Genomic DNA, 27,914 nt, shown 5'->3' with positions numbered 1-27,914 from the left:
TACCAGCTAAACCTCAGCCTAATTTAGGATCTTCCAAACTGCTCTGTGGCCTGCAGGAAGCATTCAATCCAACATCCAAGTCTATTTATGCCACTGTTCAAGCCCAGCTTTTTCTCTATTTTATTACTGTCCACTTCTTGCACTTCCCCAGCTCTGAGGCTTTCCAGGATTTTCTGGGATCCCAAATATAATTAATAGCAAGACTGTGTGAATTATGATGTGTGTGGGATGAATTGCTATGAATTTCCATGGAGCTGATTGCCTGTCATTCTGCAGAAAACTGCCGAGCTTCAGAAAGGACCATTCTGACTACTTTATTTACTCTACAACAAAATGTGCTTGATGGAACTACTTTAGGTACCTAGGAAAAACCAGAGCTTTAGGTACCTTTCAGGAAAAACTGACCTACAGGACTAGGGAATAGTACTGTCTGTGTCACAGAACCTTTCATTATCCTGGCCAGTAATTATGCAAAAGCAGGCATCCTTGCCATCCGTGCAATCATTTATTCCTTTTGTGCTGCTATCAGGAGACCGAGTAGGGGAGGAAATTTACTATGTGTGTTCCTATTTTTGTGTTTTCTGAGCAAGAAATTACAATGTCTAGTAAACAGAGCAGGTTCTTTATACTCATTATGGGCTATTGTGTGCAAATGCTTTGCTGACTTCAGAGGAAAACCCATAAATTTGTTAGATGTGTTTTGCTAAGTGTACATTTGACCCAGAGTGAAAATTATTACTACAAGAGATTTCTGAAGAATAAATGGGAGTTATATGTTATTTCAGCTCTGGAAATTGCAATTTGGGAGGCTGTTTGATCTGACCTGTGACATAATGAATGAGCATGTACATGTTAAAATGACATAGACTCATTGGGCCAGGATGAACACCACAGGCTGTGCTAGTACTTGTTATCTGTAGGAAGTTTAGTTTTCTTGTTTCTCCACCCCTACAGAATATTGTACACCACTTTGTTTGGTCCTCAGCCTATATGGAATAATGATGGGTTAGTAAACGATTTATGGGGTTGTTTTTGTGATTTAGGATGGAATTTCATGTGCTTACCAGATCAACACTTCTCACAATGAAAAAAGAATGGGCGATCCTTCTGTACTTTTCTGATGTCTTGACCCTAGAGATTGCTGAAGGAAAAAACAGTCTCTAGTATAAATAGAGATAACAGCACTAAATTGAGTAACAGCTGCTGAAGAACTGCTCCACTAACCATGCCGAAGAGATATTTCATATTCGTGCTGTGTTTCTTCTTTGGCCTGTTCTGCATAGTACTCATGCACCGAGAGCAGGTGATCTAGGTATTGTAGGGAACTGAGGAGCTGCTGGTGACAGGGGCATTTTCAGCCATGTATTAAGATAGTCTTTACATTGCTGTCATGACACAAAAATAATGCAAAAATATCTGGAAGTGATGTTATTTTTGTCTGGTTTTCATAAAACCAGAATTGCATTCTCTGCTTGAACCATTTTATCTTTATCATTTCTTAGTTCTTCATCTAATCAGAGATTTTTGTGTTTTGCAAAAGAGAGGAACTTCCAGCCGTCATTATTGTGTCTTTGTGAAGTGGAATTATTGCCTAACAAAAACCAGAGATTGCTCTCAACTACTATAGACTAGGACATCAGTGGTCAAATGAAATCTTGTCATCTTGACATAGAAAAGGCTGCCTAAAATTCTAGATAATCTCCTCCAACATCATACATCTTGTAAAAGATCTGGTGATTCTTAAAAAGCCCCCAAAAGCACAAAGAAATAGTCTGGTAAAAAAATCCAAACATGAGTACATTATGCAATTGTTGGGCATTAATTCTGATAATATTATAATCATCTTTCTGATTGCACAATAAATAGAGACAGAGTCAAAAATAGCAAAGTCTATTTTTCCTCTTTGCAGGCATAGATGTGTGAGAATGATTTCATTATTGAAAACAACTACTAAGAGGAGGAATTGAGGAGGTTCAATTGGGCAGATACTGATTCTGCACCAGCAGGTATGGTTTTTAGCACTGAAATACTGTCTTTCATTTGATGCTCAAGAATAACATTTTTTGGAGAGAAACTGTCACTGTTTAACACAAATTAAGACGTCTAAACATGTCTTAAATTGCACTCCAGCAAAATAAGTGTTAACTCTCTTTAATTATCCAGCTAGTGGTATGAGTAACCAGGTGAAAACAAAATACAGCTTTTCTGATCAGAGAACAAGCAATATTCACTAACAACAGAAGGAACAGAAAGATAGTTGTAGGTTCATGATTCTGTCATAACTGTATTGTGCCCCTGTAACAGGAGTTTTGGTTCCCTCAGACCATTTCCATCAGCGTATCTTGTTGCCTAATTCCACATCCTTCCTTTTGTGGGCATGAAATAAAAGGAAATCCAATACATGGACAAACGAAGCTGCAGCTTAAATGTGGTACTCTTGATTTTTTTCCAGCAGAATTTGGGAGCTAAACACTGCTAGGTCAGTCTAGGGTGACCCATGGCCAGAGTTTTGGATTAGTATGCACTTGCTAATCTGTTGGACTTTAAGGAGACAGCTATTGTATCTCTTTCTGCAGACTGAATATGATTTGTCTGTACCATAGGAGCACAATAAACTTGTGTATTACAATGTGTATTACAATATTGCAGGCTCTTGCCTTGTACATACTTTTGCCTTGTATCTAGTAGGTGACATAAACACTAAGCTACCTGTTGAATTAAATGGGGTTAGGGATGCTTCACGGTTTATATTACAGACCACCTACCTGATGTGAAAACACAGAAACCAGTAGCAGCATGAATAACTCGGTGAGCAGAGCTGCTATTAAAGCATTAATGGTTTCTATCTGTAATCCATATTACATGATGATGAGAAAAGTGAGATTAAGGGAAACAATCAATGGTAATTTCTGTGGTTTTACTAAATAAGAGCCTATTTATAGCTTCGGTCTTGAAATCAAAGTAATGTTAAGTCTTAAACTAGAACTAAGTTTTCAGTATTTGAATTACTTTCGCTGCATATTGGTCTCTTAATCCACTTCAAGTGAGTTCCAGGGACGGAAAATTTTTTAAATTAGTAAAGTTCTTTATGGCATGTTGCTTTTTAATTTTCTTTTTTATGAAAGGAAATGTCTAGTTTTCGTACCAGTAACAACACCTGTCTTGGAAATAGCTGATCTTACGTTTCTGTCTATAATCTCCAGTAAGATGATTCTAGATTTCAGGAAAAATGCTGCAGAAATCTATTTCTTATTTAATTTCTACTGTTCTTTCGAACGGCAGTTTGCAGAATGCATCTGGGTGTACAGCTAATGACCCATGAGCAATAAGCAACTGTTTAAGTAAAATGCACTAGGAAAAAGCTTTTACCAAACAGCATTTTAATATTTTAAATAGATTTTCCATTGCAGGCTCTTTGTAACTGGATTAGTTCTCTGATGTGTTCTGACAGAGCTGTTGTTAGGGATACTCCATTAACTTTGTCTGTCATCTTATTTTCCCCAGTATCTGGCATAACACCCTTATATTTCATAATTTGTATTGCTATCAGTGCTGATTTGTAAATGTGCAAATTATAATTAACAACGGCCACTACTTCTAATAAATATTAAATCATTCTTGCAGCCTGTATTTTCCACAGCAGATGGAGCCCTGTGGTATGCAAATAGACTTTCCTTAAGTAGTCAGCAGTTTTAACCAAAATTTTGGCTTTAAAAATGCTTTCTTTTTTTTGGTTTGCTTTATGTTTTCTCTTGCATTTAGGTTAATATTTATTCACTGCAGATTCTCTTTCTCCCCATAAGAATTTCATGGACTATTACATTCTAGCACTGAGGTTTTGTTTCACTTCATTAATAGCTCCTTAATCATATAGCTTGCTTGTAAAGTACAAATGCTTGTTATTTGTACTTATGCTGCAGTATTGCATAAGAGGCATTTAGTTATATTTTAATATGTATAGCAGAAGCAAAAATGCTGGGTACACCAACATAGTTTTTAATATGAAAACCAATTTACGTGCACAGTTTTTTTCCCCAGAATAAGCAAAAGCATTTATGGTTTTATGTTGTGTCTTAAGCATTCCATTAAATGTCATCAGCTGATTCAGGAAAATATATTGCAAAATTACTAGAGAACTGTAAAATGTGTAAATGTAATGAATGCTCAGGGCATAGAAAGAATTGAAAGTCCAACATATATCAGGTAACAATAAAACAGCAAGAAACATCGATAGAACATTACATTTTTCTAATGTGTAGTACCTTAAGCATGAAACACTCATTTTTGGTGTTTACTGCTGTGCTGTTTTATTAAAGAACACTGATCCAAAGTTAACATAGCCCTCCTAATACTGAGAGGAATCTGGAAGGCAAGCAGCATCATTCAGGAAGTGGTTTCACTATCCACCTGAGCAACTGCAGATGAAGATTTTTCAAATGATTGACTATGAGATTGTATCCTAAATAAGGGCAACCCATTTTTTCCCCCACATTTTTAAATGGACACAGGAACATGGAGCTCAAGGACATTAACTGCCACATTAACCAAAGAGTAATGAAAACTTCTCTGAATGAACATCTCAGTGAGCTGAAATGGCCTTAGCAATATAGAAATGAATTGTAACAAGTTAGGGTCTTGTCTTCCTGCAGGTTTAGTAGGAGTTGGAATTAGCATGCTAAATGGGACCAGCAGGAGTAAGCAACTGTACTGGAGTATCCTGGAATCCCTGCTGTGATTGCATATTGCTAGTGTGATACCTCTCATAATGCTGAGCTACCATTTAGTCACAGGTATTAATACATATTAAACAGAAGTGATGTGGGATAGAATTCTGGGATGTTACGCCAGCTCATCTGAGCAGGAGCAGCTCTGGGCACTCAGATCCTTTACCTCTGTCAAGAAGGTACTTTTTAGGTGTACTCCATAGCAGGAGAAATTCAGATAACAGGGCAGGACCTGATGCCAACCATTTCAGAACAGTTTTCTATCAGTGTTGTTATTAATGGGACGAAGAAGTGTGATTTGAAGGATGCTGCTGACAAAAGGATGCTGATGACAAAAAGGGAAGATAAGTTTTAAAAAGTGAGCAGCAACTCACTGAGCAAGCAGAACAGGCTTGCCAGAGGTGAACTTTTGTTCAGCAACCACACCATGACATGCAGGGGAGCACAAGCAGACTTTAAACCAACAGCACAAGCAGACTTTAAACCAACAGAAGTACTAGGAACAGTCTGCTTGTGGCAGCCTGGAAATGTCTGTGGGTTGACTTAACGTTAGCCAACTGATTTATTGTCTACAGAATTTGAGCCTGAGGGAATGGCAATTTCACCTTCACCTTCAGCTTTTACTTTCCCAGAAATCTGCTTTTACATACAAAGGATAGTTTTGATGAGTTTGATGGCAGAGAGAGGTTCAAGGAGGCAGAAATTGGACCACTTTATTGAAATGAAGAGGGTCCATGTGTATTTATTACAGAAAGCTGAATTTCAGCAAAATTTCAGCCAGAATCAGGGTAATATTAGATGTGACTAGCATATTCAACAAAATGTCTAAAGAATTTTCTTGTGAAAGGAACTTCAAAGGAACTTACATGAGCTTTCAAAGACTGTTTACTCCAGAAATTGTTGTGCTGTGCCTAGGAAATAGTTGTGTCCTTGTCTTTATCTCCTTAGTACACTACCTCTGCTGTTCTTCACATGCATAGCATGGAACTAATCCCTCTACCTTGCCTTGAATTGAACTACTGCTTGGTAGTTCTGCACAGCTTTGCCCCTTAGCTTTTGGCATCAACCCTGCTCTTTGAGTCCACCTCTTTAGAGCAAAGAGATTTACTTGATCAGGTAACTGGGTACAGCTGCACTTCAGCACATCAACGTTTGTAAAACAGGCCTGATGGTTTTCATGTGTGAAGGACACTTGACACTGATGATTTGGTGCCTTTCGGTGTAATACATAGTTGATGAAATGTTGGGCTGTACATACATGCAGGTGTCCTGCATGCTCCCCTCCCTCTGAAACCAGAGTTCAGGTATGTAGTACCTCTGAAAATCTGATCTATAGTGGCTAATGAAAGAATTCATAGGCAATTGAACATCTCTTAATATCAGATGAAAACAAGATGTCAGAGAAGAGACCCTACTTTCTTGAGGTTCAGAAATGCAGTTGAGTCTAAACCATTAGACTAGTATTTAGAGTCAGAGGAAAAGCTCTCTGGAGAAGCTAAGGAAACATGAACATATTTCAGTCATTGATATCCCACTTAAGCCTTATTTAAAGTCTGTCTAAGGAGGAACTAATATTTTGTCTGTGAAACTGTACTATTTTTCATCCAGGAGTAGCTAGTTAGGAGTAATTTAATTATGTTGAACAATTTAAATGGCTATATTTCTTCATTCCTTTCATGAAACCTTATTGTTCTCAATGTGGGAGATTTGGATGTTATAAATTCTCCAGGAAGTACTCTTTAAATATCAATTTGTGTATCTTTGAGGCTTAAAATAAAAGCACTGGTAAGGGTTGTGCATCAATACCCTTGAAATCATTCAGTGCTTTTGAGGGATCAATCAGTTATATTGGATAGGCAATCTACAGGAGTTTAGAATGAAGAGAAGGTGAAACAGGACTCCTAAGCACCTGTTTCCCCTGTCCCCCAATCCTGAAGCTTTGCTTATTCTTGGCTGTACAGTGACTGGAGGAGCTTAGAAGAAGCTTAGAAAAATTAGGAAATATCTCAGTCGTTGTGGGTAGTAGTGGTGAATGTAGGAGAAGAAGGTCATTCTGCATGGCCAGTTCCACACCTGAGATTCATAGTCTCAATTAGGAGCCTCAAGAGCTCAACATTAGATCTCCTGTTTGCAACTGGACCCTAAAGGATCATGTCTGCAGTCTCATACTGTGCCTCTACCTCTTTGTCTGTTCTTACTCTAATATAAGAATTTTGTTTCTCCACAGAGAAAAAAATGGTGGCTGTGTTTTGGGTTTCTTCCCCTCTGCAAGGCAAATTAATTTGTTAATCTTCTGTCTCTAAACTGATATGTACTGAAAAGGAGGGCAGGCTGTAGATTTCCAGCTGTTAGTTGTGTGTATATGGAGGCAGGCTTGCTGTATTTTTACATGACCTACAAAATGGGAGATCAGGGGGAAAAATGTTAGTGGTGCAATATATAGGATTCTGTGACTCATAGAGTAGACCAGAACAGATCTAAATATAAATGTCTTAATTTTTTAAATTTTACATCTCAATCTAATACAATTGAAATGAAGACCTACTGAAAGAGGGTATAGTATGAAAGCATTTCACTGGACCACATCTAACCATAATACATCTAACGTGTGGTCTGGGATTCGGATATCCAAGGCTGAAATTCTTTTTTTAGTAATTTTTTTAGTATTTTACTAATACTTTAGTAGTATTAAAGGCCTAGAACATGACATAAAGATACTATTTTAAAAGGGGCCATTTTATAGTGGTGTGGAATTTTACAGCTGATAGTAGTCCAGTAAATATGAACTTTAAATTGTCACATTTCTGTGAGAAGTAAGAAGTGAGAGTTAAATGCCTAAGCGAAGTGCATGCATAATATCAATCATGTAAAATGTCCTGAATAGTAGACAAACTCTTCATTGCTTTCATGTTGATTAAAACTATGGATTTGTTCTAAGTGATACTGGTAATGAAGTGTTAAGTTCCAGAAGACTTTACAAGAACAGAACCTCATTATTCCTAGCTTTGGACATACTTTTTGTAGGTTTTTAAAGCTGCCTAGATTTTGATTGGGAATTTTTGATTTTGAGAATCTCAGCTCTACTTAAAGAGCATGGTTGATGCATCTGTGGTAAATTTTATCATACAGTGCTTTTGTTTAATTAGATTGTGAACTCTCAATGACTTCCTGAGAGTAAATTTTCTTGAGAGGGGAATTAGAAAACATTAGATGAGGTAGAGGACTTGAGAATACTTGTCCAGAAGAGATTGATAAGAACATAACTAGGACAGCTGTGAGCTGTGCTTTAAAATTGTAAATGATGCTAGTAAGCGATTTTCAATTCTGATTTTAAATAGTCTCTGAAATTGTCTTGCACCAAAGCTTCTTCAAATTAAATTTTGTTTAGTAATCAGGACCACTACATAAGAAGCCTTCTGGAGCTCATTACGTACGAGGAGAGGGTGAGAGTTGAATTTGCTCATCTCTAAGAGGAGAAGGCTATGGATATATCTTATTGCTGTCTACAGCTACCTCATGGGAGGATCTAAAAAAGACAGAGATTCTTCTTGGAGAGATGCAGTGGCAGGATGGGAGGCAGCAGATAAAAGGATATAAAACATTTTCATTAAATATGAGGATTTTTTTTTTTTCCCCCATGATAGCAATCACACACTGGAACAAGTTACCCTGCTTCCTTGTGGATATTTAGATCTTGACTGAGCCTTGTCTTCTTGACTCTTGCTTTGAGCGGGGGTTGTATGAGGTGACCTTCTGTGATTTCCAAAACAAAAATTATGCGCTTCTACTCTTTGCCGTGTTTGGAGTTTCAAGAGAGCACATTAGTACACTCTTGAAACTTGAAAGTTTGCTCTTTCAAGACTAAGTTTTGCAAATCCTCTTTCCATTCTTTTAGACATGGGCCAGCATTTAGGGGTCAGCTGAGGTGTGAGGTTTGTCCAGGAATTGGTTCTGTAAACACCCTACAAGATAGACTGCTATACTAAGGCCAAGTCTTAAGACTACATGATAAGTGAATATAGTGGAAGATGAGGGATGGAAAATGAAAGCAGGCTCTCTCAGCAGCACAGACATCACTGATGCCCCTGGATCTAGCACCCCCTTCAGAAGCAAGAGGAGCCTCAGTGACGGTTCTGTCCCTTCTGGTGACATTCTGGCTATGCAAAGCAGGAAGCAGGTGTAGTAGTCACAGGGATACAGTAAGCAGATTGGAATGTCCGGAGCTCTCCTGGAAGTTATGTAGAGGGAAAGGCCTTTCTTAAAGGCCTCTGGGAAGAGCATTTCATTTCCTTTTATGAGCGTAAGGTTTCCTTCCTGGTTACCAACATAGTTTGTAAGAGCCAAAATTACCTCTAGTGAGTGTTCATCTCACATACCCAGCTGAGACAACTGTCAAACAGCTCAGCCACAAGAGTTATCATTGAAATGGGGTTGATTTATGTTTTAATGCTATTGGTGATGTCCAGGTCACAACTAGGATCTTAATTTTCTGCTGATGAGAAGAGACTTGGGTTGTTCAGATGGTAACACCAACGGACAGATCCAGCTATTTCCAGAGCAGCAAAGATGAGAAGAAAGGAGACCTGAAAACCTGGAAATATTAGTAACAATGGGTTAGAAGTAGTAGGCAGAACTTATTCAACCTCAAGAAATCAGAAGTCCAGCTGTGATGATAACTCAGCAAACTCTTCTCCAACCTTCTCCAGCTTTATTCCAAAACATTGTGCTAGTTTTTCAGGTCTTCTGTAGATATAGGAATGGGGATGTTTACCCCTAAGCTCTTTGGTAGCACTTCCTGGGATTTCTGTTGTTCTTTGAATGAGGTACTGGTCTGATTTACTCTGCTGTGCAATAGTGCTGAAGGTTTTGAATGATGTTTCGTTGAATCTTAAGGTAACTTGTTGCCTGTTGTCCAGTGGAGCAAAGATTAGCACTTCAGGTCCTCAAGCCACCATAAAATGCTATTATAAATATATGCAAAAGGTCCACTTCAGAGTGCTGCATAACTGAAATACCCATAATTTTGTATAATTTTGAATGACATTTTAATTAAGACAACATCAGTTTACGCTTCCTTTACCCTTGGAAGAACTGACATCTGATGAAAAGGCAGATGTTGGGAGACAAAGAAATTCTGGAGGGTGGCAGGGTTAACTTCTTGATTCAGATATTGGAAGGACCAGCTGGATCTACTGCTGCCCTCTAACAGTAAATGTTTGATTAATGATGTGGTAATCAATGATAGCCATGGCTGTAGTGACCATGATATAGTGGGGTTCAATAGACTGAGAGAAATGAGGAAGGAGAGGGCCAGAGTAAAGAGTGAAGAGCCTCTGGACCTCAGGAGACTCAACTTTGATTAAGAAAACTAGTGGTCAGATCCCATATGATGCCACTGAAGTGGAAACATCACCCAGGAAAGGTGACACATTTTAAGGACGGTATCATGCAAGCACAAGAGCACCCATCCCAAAAACTCAGAACAAGTGGATATGTTGGCTAAGCAGGGAAGTATGGCAGAGGTCCAAAGTCCATATGTTCCTCTGGTAAACCCCTGGAGATGTCTGCATGGGTGTTTTTTTTAAAGAATGCCCCTTGGATGATTCTGAAATAGTGGAAAATAGTAGTCAAACTATATGGAAGGATCTGTCCCAACTCTTTGGTCTCTGGTGGTCAATTTCTGCAGATTCTGTAGAGAAATTTGGAGCTGTCCACCTGTACTGATTTAGCTTCTCTGACAATGTCTCTGCAACATACCAGCCTACATTATTCCTCAATTTGGTTTGTTTACTGAGAGCGATATACCTGCACCATGAAATACTAGGTAATGTGAGAATGACGGAGAAGACAGAGGCTGTGTTTCTTCCATGTTGGAAGGAGAACTACAACAATATGGTGCTTCTAGAAAGCCCTGCTGCTATGCAGAGTTCTTACATATGCACTACTGCACTGCCATTGTTTTAAAGCCTTTTTAAATCTTTGTAATGTACTTTCCTAACTGCTGAAAGTCAGTTGCACTTTTTTTTTTGCTTCGACTATTTGATGCTGCTGGTGTTATCAGCTAAGCAACTTGCTCTATTAGCTTCCTAACATTAGGAAGACATAAAGAATATGTGCAAATCCTGTGGGCCAAACACCTTCTGGTGGCACTGTTCAAGCTGAATCCTCAGTGCTTTACTATAACAATCAGGATTTGGCCCTACTTGCCCTTGGCATTAATCTTGTTCTCTACCCACCGGGCATTACATGAGATGTAAATGATTTGTTTCCATTTATCAAATTCACAAGGTATGGCTATATATGAGATTTTTTTTAAAATATAGCAGAGTTCATAATCTGTATTAAAAAAAGGAAAAGCATCCATGTATTAGGCCATCAAGAGTCAAAAGCATAATTTGAAATGATAAACGTATCCATTTTAAGTTACACATTACTTTGCATAGTTAATATCACTATAATTAGTCATAGTTCCTGTAATTTATTGAAAAAGATGCTCAGCCCCTCTAGTGTACTACAGTGATGAATGTTGGAAGTGCAACTTTGGAAGCAGGAATCAGGAAAATTAGTAACAGTTGGAGAATTAGCATGTAAATCAATAATATTCTTTCTCTTGCATCTTGAAAGCTGAGGGCATACATCACACGCTACATAGAGAAAGGGAGGGCAGGAGTTAGGATTGTAACTTCTTTTACATTACTAGGTCTGCTTTTACTGCAAGAGCTGTTTAAAATAATTTCAAACGTTAGAGTAAATCTCTAGTAAATATTTAAACTATGTATAACTAGTCACAAATAAATTAAGCTGATTTTATGCATTCTCTCTAATTAGAAGGGCACAGCATTTGTTGAAACGTGATTAGTATTATTCATTAAGCAAAAAATTCTCATTTGTATCTTATTATCACTATTCTGCATAAACCAACACAATTTGTCATGAACTCCCTCATTTGCTGTATCCTCAAATAGCAGATTATGCTTATTTTTCATTTGGACAGTGGAAAATAAAGCCAGGTGTTTGGCAGCACCAGAGTGTTCAGGTGTAACTGTGCCAGTGATGGTACATTACTAGCAGCGTGGATGAAGAATGAGGCATGGAGAATCTTGGGACTGAGGTGCCTTGAGGCCCATCCCTTTAGAGTGGTCCTGCTGATGAGACAGGTGGTGTTGCATAAGACTGAAAAAATGAAACTTTTTTGTAAAGTCAGCCTTTCACCTTCAAATGGAAATGAGAGGTTCTGCACTGTGGTACTCAGATGTGTCTGTGACTAAAGTCTCTATGGTAGACACTTTTGTATTAAAGTTTTCTAAAGCTGAAAAAATATCTGTTGCTGTTGCAGATGTCTCTGTTGTTGTCAGTCTGAAAAGAATCAGCACAATATTGCGTGGGCAGTATTATGTATTTATATACATAAATATTTACACGTGATCTTGATTGTAGTATATTATGCAGGATAACTAATTCACTGTCTGCATTTTCTTCCCCTTCCTTCCTCTCATCTCTTTTTAAGTTTTGAAGAACATCTCTTTACATATGTCATGTTTAATTCTACCCTCATTCATGTGCATGTAAACCATCAGTAAAACTGCTGGACTCAGTGGTGCTGAGCTGGTGTTGGGTGGGTTGGAACAGTGCAGGTGGCTTTCTTCATCAGCTCACTGGGTTGTGGATTAAAAGCTATGTGAACCCTGAACGGGCATCAAAAGCTTTGGTTTCTTCAGACTTTGTCCCTATCATGTGGTTTCTTTTGTGTCTTTAAGCTGGGATTCTAGGGATAATGGTATCCAAAGGAATATATTCACCAACAATGGTTAGGGCAAAAAGTACTGAAAATTTGTAAGGCATTGTTAATTCTACAGTGGATAAATGAGAATATTAAAGGGATTGTCTAGGTGTTAGAACTGTGTTTCCTACAGCATGTTTTTTACATCTGTTGGAATTTGGTTGTCAGGCAGTGGGTTAAGTTATTTTAGGACCTTTGATAGATACATGTAGGGATCAAGAAGAGTTTTGGCTATAGAGACAGCTAGATCCAGCCTCTCTGGGCGGAAGATTGTTTGAATTTTTCACTGTTTTCTTAAGATTAGATGGACTTGAGTGGCCCAGGAAGTTCTAGATAGCATAGTAAGTGGTATCCTTCCCAGTAAATGGTAGCATGGGAACTACGCTAAGACCTGTGTACTTATTCTTTACAGTTCCCTTTTTTGCCTTTGGCGATAAAGTTGCTTCTTAATCAAAATGGACTCTCACAAAAATTTTACATTGAATCTGATGTCTGGTCTTACATTTGAAGCAAGAAAACAACGAGACAGCCTCGTCTGTGTTATGATACATAAATCTATTGATATTCTTGCAAGAAGTATGACATGAAATTCTCATTCCGAGATAAAAGCAGACGAAAAGTTATATCCAACATAACCCAATAGCAGTGAAAAGTCCTATGCAGGGCAATAGTGAAAATGAGGGACTTTGTATATGGTGATGCTAAAATGATGAAAGTGTAGTTCCAAACATAAACCCCACATCTTGACACTTGAAAATTCATTAATATTATATTTTTTTTACCCCTGCTCATGTGTATCTTGTCTTTGAGTTTCTATGACTAGTTTATTCCATTTTACTGAATATGTACTTGTGAATTACAAATCCAAAATATGAATAGCTTAAATAGCTCGTAAGAGAAACAATTACATTTTCTTTCTCTCTAACATGCAGTTTTAATTTTCATAATTCTATAAAAGCATATCCCCCACAATGCAGGTCTGCCAGGAGGCCTGAAATCTGCAGGCTATGGCCTCTCAGGCTGTTTTCCAGTGACTCATTTTTAATTTTATAGAATCATTATCTCTAGCTGGTAAATTAACAACAGCCTATAGTGCACACACACTGTCATCCATCTGCTTAAGGCTCTTGTTATTTGACACCAGTCTTGTATCTATAGACTTCATCTGGTATTCAAAAGCTATCAACCCTGCCTCCAAGATAGCCCACCTTCTGGCTCCAGGCTAGAAGAGAGACTCTCCATTTCCAAGTCTAATGAACACATAGCTAGCAGCAGCTTTTCCATTAAGGATCTAGTCTTAGAAAACAGTGTTGAAATTACTTGGATCCAGAACTGCATGGAAGAGTGTTCCTTAGGCAGCCTGACTTCTGTCAAGCAGAATATTCAGTGTTACCTCCCACTTGCAGTATGTCGGACATTAGTGTTTATGCAGCTGCATTTTGAGGAGTGGAGAGTATTAACAGATTACATTCTTTATATTATCTTTCAAATTATGAACACCATTTCTAGGGAGTTTTGAAAAATGTATGTAATATCAAAAATCTCATGACTGGTATGAATCCCCAAATGAGAGAAAGCCATGTACATTAATATATCCAACCATTTTATGGTTGGAGAGGAGCAACTATTTCACAGCCGCTAAATTTTGGTTTATTCCTAATTTGGCTGCAAATGAAGTAATTTGTATTTTTGCAAATAATTTCTATGTAAGCTGATGTCTTCTCTGAAGGAGTGGTAAGGATTTAACAGAGAATTGTGTCTCCTGGACAAACTTCAGCCATTACAGGACAGCAGGACAGAAGAAGTTGATAACACCTACTGTTCAGTCAAGGTCAGGGAACTTACTCCAAGAGTAGTTGAAGAAAAAGGGCTTGTGTTCTAGACTCAAAGGACTTTTTTTTTTTTTTTTTTTTTTTTTTTTTAAGATTTTCTTTTCCAGATTGTGACGGATGTAGTTGTCATGGACAAGTGAGAAGAATTGACACGAGTCATAGGAAGTTGTAGTTAGGAATGAAACATAGGTGATACCAGCTTTTACAAAAATCCGGGAGGGCAGGGAAGGTAGTTTATCCTGTTATTTTCCCTCTGCCCACAATCTTGGAAAGTTCTATTTAGGCCATTTGTTTGTGGTATGTTGGTCTTGAAATCTATGCAGTGAAAAATTTATCTGCCTTGATAGGGTTTGTTTTCACTGTGTACCTCACAAAAGCCTCTTTTATTCATGTGTTCTGTGTCCTTCCACAGGGATATGGTGTCATGGTACTTGCAAGAGTTAGAGCTCTGAAAGACACCTGATCAACAGTAGTAACTTTGCTTTTGCTGACTGTGGCAAGGGCCCACACTACTTTAACACTCAAGTAATTATGCTTTAACTTACGATAGACCCAGAAGGATATTCACATATGTGAGGCTGAGGGAGAACCAAGAGGCTAAAGAAAATCTGGCTATTCTGAACACTGATGTGAAAACAGAGTAGTTGGATTTTTGTGGACTCCTGCTGACGACCTGTGTCATGTTTCACAAATATAAGGTCTTAACACTCAACTATCAGTCATTATTTTTCACTGAGTCACCTCTGAGAGAATCAGTCTTTAACTGGTATTTGTGAGACTTTTTTACTTTCTTTTGAATAGAAAGGATCAGGTTGTTTTGAGGAATATGGTGACTGTTTCACAAAAGTAATATTAACTATATATATTATGTAATAACGTTGTCAGTTACATGAACCATTTTCTTGTGATTTTTATGGAGAATACAAACAGTATCTTCAAAATACTTTTTTTAAAGGTTCTTTAAAATTCTTGTATGTGCATCAAATATGAAACTGCCCTAGATTAATAAAAATATGAGATTATATTTGATTGTTATTTGCTTGTTTTTATTTCTGTTGGGTAGTGTTTTATCAAATGTTTATTACATAGGAAGATAATTTAAAATAAAAAAGCCCCTTATGCTTAGTCTTTGTAATATGTGATGGCAGTATCAAATTAGAAGAGAAATGGCCGTTGATTTCTGCTCTTAAAAAGAATAAGATTTGTATGTAAACAATTTAAAATAAATTGCTAATTTGCTTCCAATTATATAGTATATAAAGCATTAGTAATGGAAGCAAATTAGGCATGATTTTTATTTATACATTATCAATTGGGAAAATTGGCCCTTCACCAAATGAAGCCTTCATTCTTCAAGCATTTGGTTCATTCCTTACCTTTAGGCATCTAATTAATCCTCCCAAAGTCAGGGAGACAAATTCTGTGATTGTCGTTTAACAGCCATAACTACCTGCAGGTTTGGAGGTCAAACAGAAACTCAAACTCAGCCTGGAAAGCATACAGGGAAAATGCCATAGGGTGTGAAAGCAACACTGGGATTGCTGTGCACTGTGCAACGTTTCCTTGCCAAATTCACTGTGAATTTGTCAGACTTTGGCTTTTGGTTGTGAAGGCCAAATAGTTTTCCAGTATCCTTCCCTAGGTAAGCAAGCAGGTGTTTATATCTTCATTTTATAAATGCAGGAAGTGGTTTGCTGAAGGCTGCAAACTCAAGAACCTGTTACTGGAATGAAGATCAGAACAGAGAAGCTCTTGGTTCCTGATTCTGCGTTCAGTTCACAGCAAAATGCCATTCTGCAAGAAAATTTGTGGAAATATGTACATAAATTGTAACTATAAACATGTAGCTTATAATAAATATTTAGCAGTATATATGCACTGGTAGACAATGAGTATTAGAGGAATAATCACTAATCCTGTCTGATGGTGTTTAGAAATAATAATCCATTCTGTAAAAGATTTCTTATTCTGTATAGTTCTTGCTATGTAGGACTGTGTCCCCATACAGAATTGAGCATGCAGTACCCCATCTTCCACGGGATCTTTCATGTATTGTTTGTGTTACTTGTTGTCAGTTGTTTCAGCAGGAGGAGTTTATCAGGGTGAATAATGGACAGACACTCTATCCTGCTTTTCAGTTTATAAATGAACAAAAGATATTTCTAATTGTTAAAAGTGGACTATGGATGAAAGCTAAATTCTTAATTTTTGTGGGTCACCATTGCTTGTGTAGATAGTAACACATTATTATTAATTTATTAATTTATTTCCATGGTATGAAATGTGGTTGGATTTGGTTCTTTTCTAAAATAGAGACACTTACCAGACAAGGCATTGATGTCACCCGTTACAGTCAACTACAAAACTTGAACTTGTAGAACTCTGACAGTGCAGGGTAAGTAGTGAGGGGACTCTGTGATGCAGAGGCCGCTAAGGCTGTAAACAGAATTTAGTGGATGATCTATCCCAAAGGATAAAGGGTGTGACTGAGTAGCGGTGGTACTTGGTATACAAAAAAAGACTGGAAGCAGCTTTTGGTAGTGAGACAGCTTTTTAGACATTCCATCACAAAATATTCTAAATCCATTTCCAGATCCATTTTCCGTTTCCATATGCTATCTTTGCATATGTGGATTTTTCTTTACTGAAAACATTTTATGGCCATTCAAGTACCTTATAGTAGAAGAGAACTTCAACCCCATCTTTTATAATCAAATCTGCTTCAGTCTAGCTGAAAATTATATCTGCAAATTGTTCTGTATAACAGCCTATGCTGATTTTTTCCCAGCTGTCTGTGTGGGTAAGTGCAGCAATAGTCGTGAGGTATATTCTCAAAATTTTGTGAAATCTTTACAGGGATTATAAAGTACAGCACTGGATTTTAATGACTCAATGTAAGAAGTACTTTTGTTAGTCCATTATTTTCTTAATTGTTGGCCAAATTGTCTTGTAGGAAAACAATGCTTTAAAATGGAACCTGTGGAATAGGCAGCTGTAACTTCATAGCTAGCAAAGTGTGTATTCAGTATTTGTGCAGTAAGATATTCAGTAAACAAAACTGAATATTAGGGGTACCGAATTGTAGAATAATCCCAAGAAATACTTAGAAAGATGTTCTGTTAATGAAAAGAATGCTGTAGGAGAAATACTTTTTATGAAAAGAATGAACAACAGGCAATTTCAAGGAAATGTAAAAACTTCCATCTCAACCTCTGTCCCTTTTATTCTTTCCTCATAACTCATGGTCTGTGCACTCTGAAAACTTTTGCTCTTCAACCTCTCACAAGCTGATGGTAACAATCTCCATGTGTAAGCTTCTTTCTTATCCTTCATATACATTTCAGAAACATAGGCAAAGAAACACTCATTCCTCTACAAACTGGAAGCCTCAATCACCTTCCAAAGCTGTTCTGACTACCAATTTTGCCTGTTTATGATTAGAAGCTTAGTGATACATCTGTTGCATCCCTTCTGAAAAATATTTCAAAATTATCTTCTTGAATTGAGATACGATCCCTGAGTAATGATATTTTTAGAGATGTAGGTCAGAGATGAAGTTATACTTTGGGTCTAAACTGTTCCCTTTCAGTAAGAGCTCATGTGAGATTCACACAGATTTGGACTATAAGTGACTTATGATCTGTAGATTGTTGACCCATTGTCTAAGAAATAACTTTGTTTTCAGCATAGACGTGTCTGTTTGTCAAGCATTTTTGGTGTTTGGACTCAAGTAAATAAAAGCTTAAAGCTACAGGTGTCTATCTATAGCTTATCAAGGTATTTTCAGGTTTTCCTTATGAAAAAATCAGTTTCTTTGGATTATGTTTGAAATGCTGCAGTAGTAGGGTGGAGGACACTGATGTAGGCCTTCTCTACCTGAAGCTTTATCCTTGTGTCAGAAAATTTGTGCTCTTCCATCTCTTATTTAGGATCCCTTTTTGCCCATTTCTATGCTGGAGTCTTTAATGATTTTTGTAATCTGCAATATGTAGCTGAGTAGTGAAACAGGGCTGAGAGAACACTATTTGGAAACAATGGCTGGGTGCCCGTGATTTCTGTGATGTTCAGGACAATATATCTGTATTTTAATGAGCTGGCTTTAAAGGAAGAAGCATGCCATTGTATGATTAATGAAAAGTGCCGGGTTTAGTTATGGTAATATATGTACGTTAGAGATTTAAACTGTTGTGTGTAGCTATTCAGGTTTGCTGTTAACATCAGCAGCATTGCACTGAGATCAGGCTGGCTGTACAACCCTCAGCAAAAGGAAATGTATTTTTACTCAGTGGGGCTACAATGGGACTCCGAAGTGAAGTGAGCACAATTTAACTTTAAACATTGTGCTATGTTTCCAGTTAACCATTAAGTTGTCATTTCCATAAACCCAAATGTTTTGATAGGAAAAACAATTGCTGTAGACAGAAAAGGAGTCAGACTGTACACAGATCAGTTCAATAAGCAGGAGTTCTTGATGTGTTAGAGGGCAGTGGCTTCCCAACTCTTGGGACAAATTGCAGTTTGATCGACTGCCAATGAGTGAGATCATACTCGTATCTTTTTTATTTGTTTATTTTTAATTTGTGAGCAAAGACTGTGCTCATTAAAGTGAGGAACTCCACCCTTCTTTTAGCCAAATGTTACCATATTCTATATAATGAATTATGTACACTTCTATCCTTTTCAGTCATTCATCTAATTTTCCTGGGAATTGCATTAAATACTTCATTGTTCAAGTATTTTTCCATTCTGTACTATTTTTATTTCTGGTACAAACCTGCATTTGATTACACTCACATAGTAGATGCTTTGTCCTTTTTATGTGGACATGAACTTGTTGCCCTTTTGTTTTGTTTTGCTTTGCTTTGTTGTGACATGTAAGTGAAATGATTGACCAAGTAAATTAATTAAAGTTATTCTTTGTATTTTGGGATTTATAATGACTTCAATGAATTTTCATTACTGTAGAACTTTATAGCTTAATGTTGTTTTCTGGTCTTACCATAGAGTAGAAAATATTTTCATTGCCTATTTTTAGCAAAATAAGTAATTTTTTTCTTTATTTTTTATTTGTTAATAGTGACATGGCCCTTGTTTTTATTTTTCAAATTTTGGTGGATTAATTATTAAATTTATTAGGGAAGTTCTGAGAAGATCTGTTCTCCTCTGTGGCAGATAGACACCAGTGGCTTAATGCCTTGGCCGCAAGGCTAAGCAATATCAGATTGCCGAGGCCTGTGACAGTTAAAATGTCCAGATTGTGTCTGTGAGTGTTTTCACGTTTGAAAATGTAAACGTTTGGCATTAATGCTGCCATTACCAGAATGTCGCTGGCATTGCTCCTGTGTTAGAAGATAATTACTGCACTCGTTCCTGACATATAACGCTTCTTTTTTCCAGGGAGGTGGGTGGACGAGCGCACAGAGCTCATTGCTGAACTACTGAAGTTGGGTAAGTTCTGTTGCCTTCATTGATCCTGTGTGGCTTTCAAAATATGGATAGAGTTGATGGAGAAAGCATCTGTGTAGTTCACATTACTAGAGGAATTTGTTTATGATACTTTGCACTGAGGTTGTTCCTATTCTTGTGTGCCTGGTAAACAGTTTGATTTTTGATTGCTTTTTAGGCTTTTCAGATGACCTACATGGAACTTCTTATTTTGATTTCTACTGACTAAGGTGTTTTTAAGTTATTTCCTCCTTTGCCACTCTGTAAAAACAGAAAATTCACCTTAGCTTGGAGGACTATCACAGGTGCTATGAACCACCTAACACTTCATAATAAATGCATTTCCCAGATACAGACTAAAGAATCTGTTGCGAGTCCTGGTGTATCTTACTTCTACCTGGATGGAGAGCTAATGCTGTAAACCTGGCCTATAACAAATGCAAAGAAAAAAGCATTTTAGTGTGATCCAGGGATTATTTCTTCACCTAGTCAAACACATATTTCCCACCTTTCTGTCCTTCATCGTTGGTGGTTCTTCCTCTCTCTCCCAAAAGCACTTTTTTCCCCTTAATTAAGTGCCACACTTTTCTTCTGCACTTCTCCAGTGCAGGAGCATCATGTTTGGAGCTTTGGTGGACTGCCAGCTCCATTTGCTTTGTTGAGGGGGAGGAAATGGATGGAAAGTACCATCCTTTTCAAGGCTTTCACTCCCTACAGAATGTATTAACAAGTCTGAAAGCAGCTGTGCTTGCTTCTGCTGTAAGAATCTTGGATCCAAAAAAAGTGTAACTGTCCCTTCCCATGCCATGAGTTTGTCTAACTACGTAATTACAGCTTCTTATGTAGACTCCATCAAGAAGGAAAGTTAAAGAGCAAATCTGAAAAATTTAGAAAGTTATGAAATTAGAGAAAACCAAGTGACTGTCAACTGGACTTTCATTACTCTTATTTATAACAACAATGAAATTGCAAAGAATTTGGTAGAAATACTTTAACTCCCATGGAAGATGTTATGCACTGCATACAATGATGAGTTAATGTGAAAAACCTGTTTAAATCACGTCTTTCTGTGGTTTCCTTGTCATACATCTTAACGTCTGCAACATCCGCAGTGGAATTGCAATGCAGATCAGTGCAGATTATCACCAGTTAATAAAGAGTCAAAAGCATATTTTAGGTAGCATGGCTCCTTCAGTTTATTTTATGGTTAATCTACTCATATGTTTTCAATAAAACCTTACATTAAATACAAAAGGTATGTCCAGCACGATACGTGAATGATTTTGGCATAGCATTTGTTTGTCCAAGATCAAATCCTACAGTTTGGTCTCCTCTTCTGATCTGAGCTCCAAATATTCCTTGTTTATTTAGCAGTACTCTAAAGAAGGATTTGAGCTCTCATTTTGACACAGATATTGCAAGAGAAGTACTCTTAACTTTATGTACATCCCTATAATCAACAAGGAAAATAGGAAATTATTCAATTCAGAGGATCATTCCTTAAACATTATTCTCAGACTGAGTAGACATCATGGGGGAATCTTTCCTCTTAACAGTAGGATTTTATTAAAAAAAAAATAAAAATTCAGTAATTTCAACTGGAAGTTCTTGGATGTGCTGCTGCCTCACTAAGCATGAAATGTAGTTTTCAGAACAATCTCAGAGATGACTAGAAATCAAAAAAGAAGAAAAGGAAACCATATTCCCCAGCCCCAGAGGCAATTTTGAAAATACAATTCTAGTTATTATTGGATCTTATTAACTATACAAGGCTTCTGCCTTACCTTTGTTACCACAAGAAATACTTTTTCTGAGAGTACTGTTTCTGAAGATAATATTTATCCCTGATTGATTGCCTTTGAGATGGTGACACTTCTCATTTTATGGAAATATTATAGCGCTTTGAACACTGAGCTTCAGAAAAGCTCTAGGGGTGAACAAAGGGCTGTCTAGGACCCCAAGACCAATGCTACAAGTTAGGTGGTGTTTGAACGGGGAAAGATGGCCTGTCTCTGTCTCTGCAAGTGTTGCCCACAAGGCTGTTGGCTTTGTTTAGTTCTGAGTAACAGATCAGCCTTTGCTGGCAGTCCTGCAGCCATGCTAGAGACAGGCCTAGCAGTTTAACATTTAGTTAGCGCCAGCTTTGTTTTCTCTGTGAGCCCGTGCAAACATTTTGGTTGAATATTGTAGAGACAAACAACCTGCCAGTTTCAGGGAAGTGTTTTTAGGATCAGAGTTCTTTGAAGTCATTTGTTGGCCCAAACTACCTTATAGACAAGGTTTTATATCAGCGTAACTTTCCCGTGGTACCCAATTGTAATTAGTTTTTTAATAATATAAGAATTAGTAGTAAAATCAATATTCATGGCATCTTCAGTGGTATATATTTGTAGTTTCTGGTATCTTCTGTTATTTATGTGTGATAAATGGCGTATTTGGCCTTAGAGTAGCACAATGCCCCCGTGAGTGCAGCTGCCTACGTGCAGGCTACGAGCGCTTATGTGTAGGGCATCCAGCTCTGCCAGGAGCTGTAGGTGACACACACCAGTGTGTTCCTCAGGGGTATGTAGGCATCATAATACAGCATCCTCCTGGTTTAATGGGCATTTTGCTACATTCCACATGCCCAAAATAGGAAAGGAAAAGAACCACCAGACTCTGTTGTTTTGTTTGCAAGTCTGTATTTCTGCCAGGACGTAGAAGTAGTGGGAGCTCAGCGGACTATTTGTGAGCGCTGAGTAGCCTGAATGTAACTCAGTGTGAAATCAGAAGCAGCATTGCATTAGTACTGACAATATGGAGCAAAATGCACTTAGATTAAAAAATAAACAGGATCGGGGTGTTTCTTGCATACAGTAGGCCTAGCCATTTCAGAGATGAACATAAGCGGATTTCTGAGGTTCTGAATGGAAATCTAGACGGAACAATTTGAATTTACAAAATAAATAAATAAATAAAATATCCCCAAATGAAGCCTAGCTTGAAGGACTGAACATGCCAGTAGCAAGTTCTGCTTCAGACTTCAAGAGATAAAGTACGTTAGCGCGTATCAGTTAGTTTAATTTATTCAGTGTCATTGCTATATCACAACCTTCTGTTTGATTTTCTTATAAACTAATAATTTCCTGAATGAACTAATACTGCCATAGCCACTAGTACCTCTGCCTTGTAGAAGTTTTTTATTGTTGTGTATGCAACTAAATTGAAATATCTTTCACTTGAAATATTGACTTTAATATCTCATTTGAAAAATTCATGAAGCCTTTGATGTTAAATCCATACTCAATTTAGCCAAATGCCATTAGAATATGCAATATGCCTGAATACAGAGAGCATTATTGTCTGTGTTTCTGCAGAAGAATTACATTTTATGACTGTAACGTCAGGATCTTTTTTGGATTTGTTCATGAAGAAAAGAATGAGAAAGGCAGCACATTAGAAGCAAAATGAAAAGTGGTATTGATTAGGCTCTCATTTACCCTCTCTTTGCTTGAATCCCTAAATGCATGGAAATAAGGGTTGTGCTACAGCAAGTAACAATGCTCTGTAATGAATGGAACAATCTTTAGAAAATTAGTGTAAACACGTACGATAGTGCACAGATGTTGCTCCTAGTAACTGTCATACATTTATTTTACATCTCCATTTACATACATCTCTTTATTTCCTAATAGTATCATAATAGAAACATGACAATAGTTAATGATTTCATAAAACATGGAATGTAAAGCTGACAGAGAGGTAGAACATTAATTGAAACCTATAGCTATAGTACATTAGAATTACATCTCCTAAATGACTCCTGATAAAAATATCCCTCTTCTACAGAGAAAGACAAAGACAGGTAAAAAACTAGGCTTTCAACAAATTAATTTTTTTTTTTTCCCCAGTAAAACAGACTGGCAAATGTTGCAAAATCTCCTGAGTGCTAATAGAATCGTATTTGCCTTTAGTAATTTATGGGCACTTTTCCTCCAGCTATCGATCACAGTTGAAAAAAGTAAACTGCATTAACATTTTAGGCAATAATGGCTCCAGAAAATGTTTGATTTTTATCACTACCAAAACTGATGTCTTGAAACTTGGTTCCTCAGCAGCAGAGGGAGAACTGAGTACATCCAGTGTGTTTATGCAACTGCCCGGGTCTGACCGAGCACACTGGACGTTAACTAATGTTCTGAGCTTGTTACGGTATCCTAAAGGAAAAGAAGTAAGTTGATGGCACGAGTCAGGAGATTGCTGTGTGGCAGTAATGAGGGCTCCAAAGTGCCTTGGGGTCTCTGAGGATTCCCAGGAGCTCTAAAGGGACTGAAGGAGAGCTGTTCCCAGGAGCTCTAAAGGGACTGAAGGAGAGCTGCTCTGGGTTCCCAGGAGCTCTAAAGGGACTGAAGGAGAGCTGCTCTGGGTTCCCAGGAGCTCTAAAGGGACTGAAGGAGAGCTGCCCTGGGTTCCCAGGAGCTCTAAAGGGACTGAAGGAGAGCTGCTCTGGGTTCCCAGGTGCTCTAAAGGGACTGAAGGAGAGCTGCTCTGGGTTCCCAGGAGCTCTAAAGGGACTGAAGGAGAGCTGCTCTGGGTTCCCAGGAGCTCTAAAGGGACTGAAGGAGAGCTGCCCTGGGTTCCCAGGAGCTCTAAAGGGACTGAAGGAGAGCTGCTCTGGGTTCCCAGGAGCTCTAAAGGGACTGAAGGAGAGCTGCTCTCTGCCACCATCTCCTGGCCAGTGCCTGGGACACGAACTGCCTCGACTTCTCTGCTGCCGGCTTTGCCGTGCCTTCGACCTCAATCGGGGCCACAATCGCAGCCATTGGAAGCAAGCTCACGCGGAAAAGATAGCACGTTTTAAAATTCCCAAAGGGAAACTGGACCTTAACGAGCTTATGTAGGTGTCTATGAAAGTGGACGGTGCAAAACGCCAGACCAAGGGAGCTGAAAGCTCTGTGGATGAATCCAGAGCATTAGTGCCTGGGATTTTATGCTTGGAATTGGGGGAAAACGGTTTGGTCAGTGATGGTGACTCATGTCAGATAGTCCCGAAGGCTCCAGAAATGTGTGTTATACAGGATGGTGACTGGACTTGAATTTCTGCAGAATATTTATATATTGTGAGAGGAAACAGCTTCATTTTGATAGTTAATACTTTCAAAATGCCAATTTTTAGTGTTAATAGCTCTTTATTATTGGGAAGCAATGCTGTAAGATAGATTGACTTTGAAAGTGAAATTAGATTTGAAGTTTCATATTTTAGGTTAGATTTCTGGTTTTACCATAAGCCGTTACCATTTGCAGAAATCTGTGATCTACAAAAGTGAATTTAATGAAACTTCTTCCTACATTAGTGTTATTGTAGATGACAACATAGCACAATAGATTGATACTTGGTTTCTGTATAATTAATTTTGACAGCAAAGAACACGTGGAATTAGTGTACAAACTGAAACTGCAATCTTTCCGATTCCTTTCGTTGCTCAGGTTTTTCCATACTTTTATGTCTTTGGAGCAATGAAATTATATTGCTGTTTGGTCATATGTTAAATTAATTGTGACAAGTTAAAATAGATGTTAAAGCAAGCATCCTACAAATTAATTAACAATTGATTAGTGCAGTTTATAATTTTTCATGAGAAGAAGAATCTTTTATATTCTGAGTACAAATGAAAGGTAAATATTTCCACATCCTGGAAGAAATTTGTGAGTTGGAGATCATGTAAATGATATGATCTGTATTATGTAGAACCAAATTAATATCCTTGCTTGTGTTTTAAAAAACTGTGCAGACATTTCTTGGAGATCTCACACCCTAGTGCTTTTTCTTCAGCTGAAAAAAAGAACATCAGAACCTCTGTGCCTCAGAAGATTATTTTTTACATTATGCCAAAAAAAAAATGAAGTAGTCTGAAGTATATATTAGGATGTAGCATATAGTTTATGTGTACCACTGAATCTGATACAAGTGAATAAAAACTTATTAGAGAAATTCATTTGCCATGCCTGAAGCCTTTACAGTGAACAGTTTTACAGATCTCATTTTTCAGATCTGAATTTTATTTCAGAAGCTTTGCAGTATGCTGACTAATGAGGAATTGTGAGAAAGAACACAAAAGTTATATCAAAAAGATGGCAACTTTCAACTGCAATTTAGAAATATCGCACAAATCAGCATGTGGCTATACACCTGTGTGTATCAAATATGAAAACAAATTGCATCCTTTTTTTGGATCACCTAGTCAATGGTGTTGAATTTCTGACTTTTGGTTTCAACCAGGTAAGATAAGGTGGCCTGTTCAGCCCGTGTTATTAAAGAAATTGGTTCACCTATTTGATTTCATGTCACTGTAGTTCCAACCATTCATTTATTCAATAAACAGTTTGGTATGTTCTGAGAAATAATGAATATTGATTAAAAAATCAATCACTTATTAAGAAACAGGGAAATTGTTTATCCAATCAATTTTAATTTTTGATTTGTTATTTATATTTTCCAATTTAATCCACCCCTCCCTTAGGCTCCCAAACTACCAAGGAAATCATGAGGAAGGGCAGAGTGATGCTGGCAGCAACTATGCAAGGAACACAAAACCTAATGCATTCATTTCAGATTAGACTGGTGGAAATACGCCATAATAAAGGAGACTGTGATTGAGAACTCTGGATACATTACCTCATGCACCTTTGGCTATTGCACTGAAACTTTAACTTTTAATATGATTTATGAGGCTTTCTGCTTCCTACCTATTACATCACTTAACTCTGACACTGTCAAAACACAATAGTTACAAAAATATTATGGGTTTCATCTAAGCTGGCAGAGATTCTGAGCATGGAGGCTGAATGCACAGGGCAGCGAGAGAGACCTATACAAGTGCTCTGGAGCATTTATCCATCCTCTTGATGAGACCTAAGCTGGGAAAAGAGGTGCTGAATATCCCCTTTTGCAAGGGAACAGATGAACCAACTGATCTGTTTCATTTGAATGTGTGCACTGATTCCAGTTTTATTGTTCATTACACTAATGAAGAAAACTGCCTTGATACATACAGGCAATAATCAAATATTCCCCCATCCCTGATGAGTAGTTTAGTCTCTTTGGGACTTTTGTTTAGAAGTTGGAAAAAATTTGTCTTTGTTCTGCCTTTGAATTTGCCTTAGTGAGGAATCTTCCCTTCCCACCATCATGTGTGACCAAAAGTTGTTCTCCTTTTCAATAAAGCAGAGATGTGCTAGTCTCTTCATATTTAAAGTTGGTATTAACTGTGCTTTGCTTACCTGATGTTCTCTCATACCTAACTTCATGTCAGAATGCTATTTTTTTTAAGAAATATGGAAATAAACTTTTAAAGAATGGGATAGATATTTTACAGATTAAAAGTTTTTTTTAAAGGACTGTCTTTCATGGGGAAGGATGTAGAAACATGACTTTCAATGTCACACTGTTTTTGTGGGCCTTGAGTTGGTAAGTCAAGACTCACCATCTTGTGAATAGATGAAAAGTGCAAATGCATGAGAAAAAACCTAATAGGCAGAGGCAAATCCAGGGCTATGTGGTCTGAGATCTACAAGGGAAGGAGGGTGTCATCTGTGGAGGGTATCCTACAAAGGAAGAAGATTCAGTCCTTGTGTGTATTTTCAGCCTCTCTGGTAACCCAGGGCTCTGAGGTACGATTAGCAGTGTTAAGTAATCAAACCTTATTCATGCTATTTGTGTTGTTAGTCTTTCAAGTATGGAAGAGTAAGGGAAGAACTAAGTTTTTTTTTCTCTAGCAAACAAATATATTATATGAGGGTTGAGAGTTCAGACTGTACATAAAAGCAAAACTATTACTGTTACGTGGCTTGCGTAGTCCTTCCGCCTTTGAAAATTCTCAGGGAAATTTACCTGACTGTGTTTATGATCAGTCTTCTGGACAGCTTTAAAGTTGGCTTTATCTCTTATATTTCCTGGCATGCTACTTGTTGATGACCTCACTTTCCTCTTAATTTGTATCTTCTTTCATCAGTTTTTTAAGGCAGATGAGGTGTCCCTTGCCTTTCATTTCACTTATTTTCATTCACAAAAGAACTGTGATCTGCTCTGTGATTGAAATAAAAACCCCCATGTTTTAAAATGTCATTTTAATCCTTAAAACATAGAGATTGTAG

At 37.6% G+C, this 27,914-nt stretch overlaps 1 long non-coding RNA gene across 19 annotated transcripts in view; it reads left to right on the top strand.

Annotated features, from left to right (window-relative positions):
- LOC120756252 (uncharacterized) overlaps positions 1–27,914 on the top strand; it is a 505,318-nt gene that overhangs the window by 136,138 nt on the left and 341,266 nt on the right. For 15 of the 19 annotated variants that reach the window (XR_005702114.2, XR_005702112.2, XR_005702110.2 and 12 more), the window contains one exon: positions 19,734–19,784. This is a non-coding gene — a long non-coding RNA (uncharacterized LOC120756252). Of the gene's footprint in view, positions 1–1,909; positions 2,007–5,915; positions 6,029–19,733; positions 19,785–27,914 lie in introns of those variants that run through there. The other 4 variants (XR_005702111.2, XR_005702104.2, XR_005702099.2 and 1 more) reach the window with 2 other exon arrangements.

The sequence above is a fragment of the Hirundo rustica genome, chromosome 9, assembly GCF_015227805.2.
Source record: "Hirundo rustica isolate bHirRus1 chromosome 9, bHirRus1.pri.v3, whole genome shotgun sequence".
Lineage (NCBI taxonomy): Eukaryota > Metazoa > Chordata > Aves > Passeriformes > Hirundinidae > Hirundo > Hirundo rustica.
The sequence above is the reverse complement of the archived record's forward strand: the minus strand, read 5'-3'. Positions and strand labels throughout refer to the sequence as shown.